The sequence below is a fragment of the Castor canadensis genome, chromosome 9 (assembly GCF_047511655.1).
Source record: "Castor canadensis chromosome 9, mCasCan1.hap1v2, whole genome shotgun sequence".
NCBI classification, from domain to species: domain Eukaryota; kingdom Metazoa; phylum Chordata; class Mammalia; order Rodentia; family Castoridae; genus Castor; species Castor canadensis.
The window spans coordinates 62,966,249-62,972,897 of record NC_133394.1 but is presented as its reverse complement, the minus strand read 5'-3'; positions in this window follow the sequence as shown (position 1 = coordinate 62,972,897).

Here is a 6,649-nt window from a genome sequence, read left to right as displayed (position 1 = left end):
GCAAAACCAGACAAACACATGAGTTCACCAAGGCGTGGCCACCTACTCTAAGGCTTCCCTACTTTACAACCCTGCAGGGCCACAAGGACCCCCTGCCGCTGTAGGAAGTCAGAAATACCAAGAGCTCATGGTGTCTGCTAGTCTGGCGGGGAGAGGGCAGGGGGGTTGGGGCACCATGACTCAAATGTACCCTCACTGCTTCTTCAGGATGGTTTCCACTACCAAAGTGCAGGGTAGGACGAATTGACACGCACACTGGGGGAACTAAGGAAAAGTACCATTTAACCACACCCTTTGGAAGCCTGAAATACCCAGGGGACAGGGGGTCTTGGGGCCCGGGGTAGGCAATGTACACACTGCTTCTTCCACGGTGGTGACAATGGATTCTACGAACATCTACAGAAGAACGAATTGAAATGCACACTTCAGGAAGTTAAAGCAAAGAACACTGTTTGGACATCTCGGGGGAAGGAGGGGGGAGGCCAAGGAAAAAGGTAGGAGAGCATCCAGGAGAAGGTTCAAAGAAACAACCCTGCTCGGAGAGTCTAGGAGCAGCATAGGAATTATAAGTCCTGAAAACTCCAGGGCAGGAGGTCAGAGGGTAAGGGAGAGCAAGGTGAGGAGGTGACCACAAAGAGGTGAGGTGGACTCCCTGCAGAGAAACAGTGAGGAAGCCCTTGGTACACTCACATTAACCTTCATCAGGAAGACAGGTCTGTCCAGTAGGTACAGCCTGTGTGTGGTCGGGTGCTTGTGGCATGGGGGAGGGTGAATGAGGGTGAGTAGAGAAGGCTATATGCCAGATTGGACTGCACTGCATACACGTGGGAGAAAGAGAAAAGAGACGCTTCCGGCCAGACCGCTGCCTTAAGTCGGGCCCTAGGGGACCCCTAAGGGGGCGGGGGGACAGTCAAACCAGTGGACCCCACAGGCCAGGCCGATTTAGAATTTTTAAAATGGATCACACCCACACCCTACACACACAATCTATCCCAGTGAAAAACACCAAAGTAACAAACTAAGCTACCGAAGCACAAAACACACCTAAAGCCAGCGAGGAGGGCGCACACATGTCATTCCTGCCCTTGCGGGGCTGAGACAGGGGGATCCGAGCTACCAGGTCGGCATGAGCTACAGGGCAACGCTCTCCTTCTAAAAACCAACAAGTCCCCTGCAGGGTCTCACGCCTAGAATCCCAGACACCCAGAAGGCAGACAAAAGGCAGGATCACAGTTCAAGGGGTCTCAGGCCAAAACCTTGACAGCTTAAGCTCCAGGAGAAAACTTGCTGCGTGTGGCAGCAGGCGCCTGTCCCCGCAGCTTCCCAGGCAGCACGGAGTGGTCGGGAGGACGGTCACTGTCCATGACTGCCCAGGACATGACTCTCCAAAGGGAGAGTCCCTCGCCTGAAAATACCAAACCAACCTTCCTCGGAGAACCCAGTCAATGAATACATACCTACATACACCTAGGACCACAAATACATTTACAACTACCTACCGAGTTACAGAAATACACAAAGACCCAAACGCATAAAGAAAGAAAGAAAGGTGTCCGGGAGAAATTAACACGACCCTAAAAGGTCTAAGGGCTTCCCCTGCAAGAATACACAGCCAAGCTACAAAATGCCTGGCCCTGATCCCAAACCCATTTCTCTGCCCCTCACACAAAGCAACACACCTCATCCAAAGGCACAAGTGTGCCAGGAAGCAAAGTCAAGCCAGTTTCACCATTCCCCCAGCTTGCCAAGCCCGTTAGAAACACGGACGGACTACAGAGCAAGGCGAACAAGACTAAAGCCTCCTGCCCTTTGGAACAAGAGCCCAGGGAGCCCAGGCACCCATCACAAGCCAAGCCAAGGCAAGCCAGGAAAGCCAGCAAGCAGGCAAACAAGCAAGCTAGGACAGGGAACTCACCTGGAGGTTGACAGGCTTCCGAATACCGAATACGGGGGGACTTGACACAAACCCCTGGGCGGAGGCAAGCCGTCGTCTTGAAGCGCCTGCCTCACTGCCGCCGCCGCCGCCGCCGCAGCCACCGCCCCCGTCCAAGGCTGGCCGCTAGGGAGGTGCGCCTCCCGCCAGCACGGGTCTCCCAGTGGAGGTGGCGCTGCCTCACCTAGCGGCTGCCCGAACGTCCTCCTCCCAAGTGGCCCACTCCACAGCGCCAAGGCCCCAAGCCCTGGCTGCTGCAGCCCATGCGGCCGGGTCCCCTTGCTCACTCACCCGCGAGGCTGGTCGGTTCTCGGGTCCTCCGTGTGCGCGCGCCTGCGCGCCCCCGAGATGCCTGGCCGCTCAGGGCGGCAAAGGCCCCAGGGGGGACTCCCTCAGGCGGCTGGCAGGGAGCTAAAAAAGACAAGCCTGTCAGAAGGCAGCTTCAAGCGCTGCCCAGAGCCCAGCTGCACAGCGCACGGGGGGGCGGGGGGGTAAACGTCCCAAACACTGAACTTGGCCTGCCCAGAAGGACCCACTGCCTCTCTCCCAGAGGAAGAGCACCAGGAGCCCTCCTCTTCTCTGCATTTCTCCAGGAGCCCCCCGGGCTTGGGTGGCCTGCAGGGACCTGGAGCCCAGCTCCGACCTCCCCCACACACACACCCTCCGCAGCTCTGCAGGGCCCACCTCCCTCCACCTGCTGGCCATCCACTCCCCTGCCCCATCCCCACCAGCCCTACCCTCCCTCAACAGCCCGGGCCAGCCCAGGAAGCTGGGAGGAAGGCTTGGTGGGATCCTTTGCCCAAAACTGCCTCTGTCTGCTATGCACAAACACAGCACTTCACAGATCAGGGCCAGGGCACCTGCCTCAGCTCAATGGAACCCACCAGCAAGGAACCTGCTCAGCCCTGCCCTCCTCCCCCAAAGCGTTGGTCTCCCCTAAGTTTTCAAAATTGCATCACTCATTCTTTCCAAGCGTCCCCCACACTCCCTGGACATTTTCCAATCCTCTCCTCCTCTTTGCTCCCAGCACCTCCAAGCTACACTCCAGGAGATCCCCACCGTCCCCACCTCACCTTAGAGCAGATCCATGCCTGATGAAGGAAGTCATCCGAGTGTAGTGAAATAAAACTTCTTCTAGCTGAAACGGGCCTCCGAGTGATGCTTCTTACCACGTCTTGCCAACCACGCAACCCCATCCCTGCATGCAAAACCAGACAAACACATGAGTTCACCAAGGCGTGGCCACCTACTCTAAGGCTTCCCTACTTTACAACCCTGCAGGGCCACAAGGACCCCCTGCCGCTGTAGGAAGTCAGAAATACCAAGAGCTCATGGTGTCTGCTAGTCTGGCGGGGAGAGGGCAGGGGGGTTGGGGCACCATGACTCAAATGTACCTTCACTGCTTCTTCAGGATGGTTTCCACTACCAAAGTCCAGGGAAGGACGAATTGACACGCACACTGGGGGAACTAAGGAAAAGTACCATTTAACCACACCCTTTGGAAGCCTGAAATACCCAGGGGACAGGGGGTCTTGGGGCCCGGGGTCGGCAATGTACACACTGCTTCTTCCACGGTGGTGACAATGGATTCTACGAACATCTAGAGAAGAACGAATTGAAATGCACACTTCAGGAAGTTAAAGCAAAGAACACTGTTTGGCCATCTCGGGGGAGGGAGGGGGGAGGCCAAGGAAAAAGGAAGGAGAGCATCCAGGAGAAGGTTCAAAGAAACAACCCTGCTCGGAGAGTCTAGGAGCAGCATAGGAATTCTAAGTCCTGAAAACTCCAGGGCAGGAGGTCAGAGGGTAAGGGAGAGCAAGGTGAGGAGGTGACCACAAAGAGGTGAGGTGGACTCCCTGCAGGGAAACAGTGAGGAAGCCCTTGGTACACTCACATTAACCTTCATCAGGAAGACAGGTCTGTCCAGTAGGTACAGCCTGTGTGTGGTCGGGTGCTTGTGGCATGGGGGAGGGTGAATGAGGGTGAGTAGAGAAGGCTATATGCCAGAAGGGACTGACTGCACTGCATACACGTGGGAGAAAGAGAAAAGAGACGCTTCCGGCCAGACCGCTGCCTTAAGTCGGGCCCTAGGGGACCCCTAAGGGGGCGGGGGGACAGTCAAACCAGTGGACCCCACAGGCCAGGCCGATTTAGAATTTTTAAAATGGATCACACCCACACCCTACACACACAATCTATCCCAGTGAAAAACACCAAAGTAACAAACTAAGCTACCGAAGCACAAAACACACCTAAAGCCAGCGAGGAGGGTGCACACATGTCATTCCTGCCCTTGCGGGGCTGAGACAGGGGGACCCCAGCTACCAGGTCGGCATGAGCTACAGGGCAACGCTCTCCTTCTAAAAACCAACAAGTCCCCTGCAGGGTCTCACGCCTAGAATCCCAGACACCCAGAAGGCAGACAAAAGGCAGGATCACAGTTCAAGGGGTCTCAGGCCAAAACCTTGACAGCTTAAGCTCCAGGAGAAAACTTGCTGCGTGTGGCAGCAGGCGCCTGTCCCCGCAGCTTCCCAGGCGGCACGGAGTGGTCGGGAGGACGGTCACTGTCCATGACTGCCCAGGCCCAAAGGGAGAGTCCCTCGCCTGAAAATACCAAACCAACCTTCCTCGGAGAACCCAGTCAATGAATACATACCTACATACACCTAGGACCACAAATACGTTTACAACTACCTACCGAGTTACAGAAATACACAAAGACCCAAACGCATAAAGAAAGAAAGAAAGGTGTCCGGGAGAAATTAACACGACCCTAAAAGGTCTAAGGGCTTCCCCTGCAAGAATACACAGCCAAGCTACAAAATGCCTGGCCCTGATCCCAAACCCATTTCTCTGCCCCTCACACAAACCAACACACCTCATCCAAAGGCACAAGTGTGCCAGGAAGCAAAGTCAAGCCAGTTTCACTATTCCCCCAGCTTGCCAAGCCCGTTAGAAACACGGACGGACTACAGAGCAAGGCCAACAAGACTAAAGCCTCCTGCCCTTTGGAACAAGAGCCCAGGGAGCCCAGGCACCCATCACAAGCCAAGCCAAGGCAAGCCAGGAAAGCCAGCAAGCAGGCAAACAAGCAAGCTAGGACAGGGAACTCACCTGAAGGTTGACAGGCTTCCGAATACCGAATACGGGGGGGACTTGACACAAACCCCTGGGCGGAGGCAAGCCGCCACCTTGAAGCGCCTGCCTCGCCGCTGCCACCGCCCCCGTCACAGGCCGGCCACTAGGGAAGTGCGCCACCCCCAGGCGGATGCAGGCGCCTTCCCGCCAGCACGGGTCTCCCAGTGGAGGTGGCGCTGCCTCACCTAGCGGCTGCCCGAACGTCCTCCTCCCAAGTGGCCCACTCCACAGCGCCAAGGCCCCAAGCCCTGGCTGCTGCAGCCCATGCGGCCGGGTCCCCTTGCTCACACACCCGCGAGGCTGGTCGGTTCTCGGGTCCTCCGTGTGCGCGCGCCTGCGCGCCCCCGAGATGCCTGGCCGCTCAGGGCTGCAAAGGCCCCAGGGGGGACTCCCTCAGGCGGCTGGCAGGGAGCCTAAAAAAGACAAGCCTGTCAGAAGGCAGCTTCAAGCGCTGCCCAGAGCCCAGCTGCACGGCGCACGGCGGGGGCGGGGGGGTGGGCGGGGGTCGGTAAACGTCCCAAACACCAGACTTGGCCTGCCCAGAAGGACCCTCTGCCTCTCTCCCAGAGCAAGAGCACCAGGAGCCCTCCTCTTCTCTGCATTTCTCCAGGAGTCCCCTAGCCTTGGGTGGCCTGCAGGGACCTGGAGCCCAGCTCCGACCTCCCCCACACACACACCCTCCGCAGCTCTGCAGGGCCCACCTCCCTCCACCTGCTGGCCATCCACTCCCCTGCCCCACCCCCACCAGCCCTGCCCTCCCTCAACAGCCCGGGCCAGCCCAGGAAGCTGGGAGGAAGGCTTGGTGGGATCCTTTGCCCAAAACTGCCTCTGTCTGCTATGCACAAACACAGCACTTCACAGATCAGGGCCAGGGCACCTGCCTCAGCTCACTGGAACCCACCAGCCAAGGAACCTGCTCAGCCCTGCCCTCCTCCCCCAAAGCGTTGGTCTCCCCTAAGTTTTCAAAATTGCACCACTCATTCTTTCCAAGCGTCCCCCACACTCCCTGGACATTTTCCAATCCTCTCCTCCTCTTTGCTCCCAGCACCTCCAAGCTACACTCCAGGAGATCCCCACCGTCCCCACCTCACCTTAGAGCAGATCCATGCCTGATGAAGGAAGTCATCCGAGTGTAGTGAAATAAAACTTCTTCTAGCTGAAACGGGCCTCCGAGTGATGCTTCTTACCACGTCTTGCCAACCACGCAACCCCATCCCTGCATGCAAAACCAGACAAACACATGAGTTCACCAAGGCGTGGCCACCTACTCTAAGGCTTCCCTACTTTACAACCCTGCAGGGCCACAAGGACCCCCTGCCGCTGTAGGAAGTCAGAAATACCAAGAGCTCATGGTGTCTGCTAGTCTGGCGGGGAGAGGGCAGGGGGGTTGGGGCACCATGACTCAAATGTACCCTCACTGCTTCTTCAGGATGGTTTCCACTACCAAAGTGCAGGGTAGGACGAATTGACACGCACACTGGGGGAACTAAGGAAAAGTACCATTTAACCACACCCTTTGGAAGCCTGAAATACCCAGGGGACAGGGGGTCTTGGGGCCCGGGGTAGGCAATGTACACA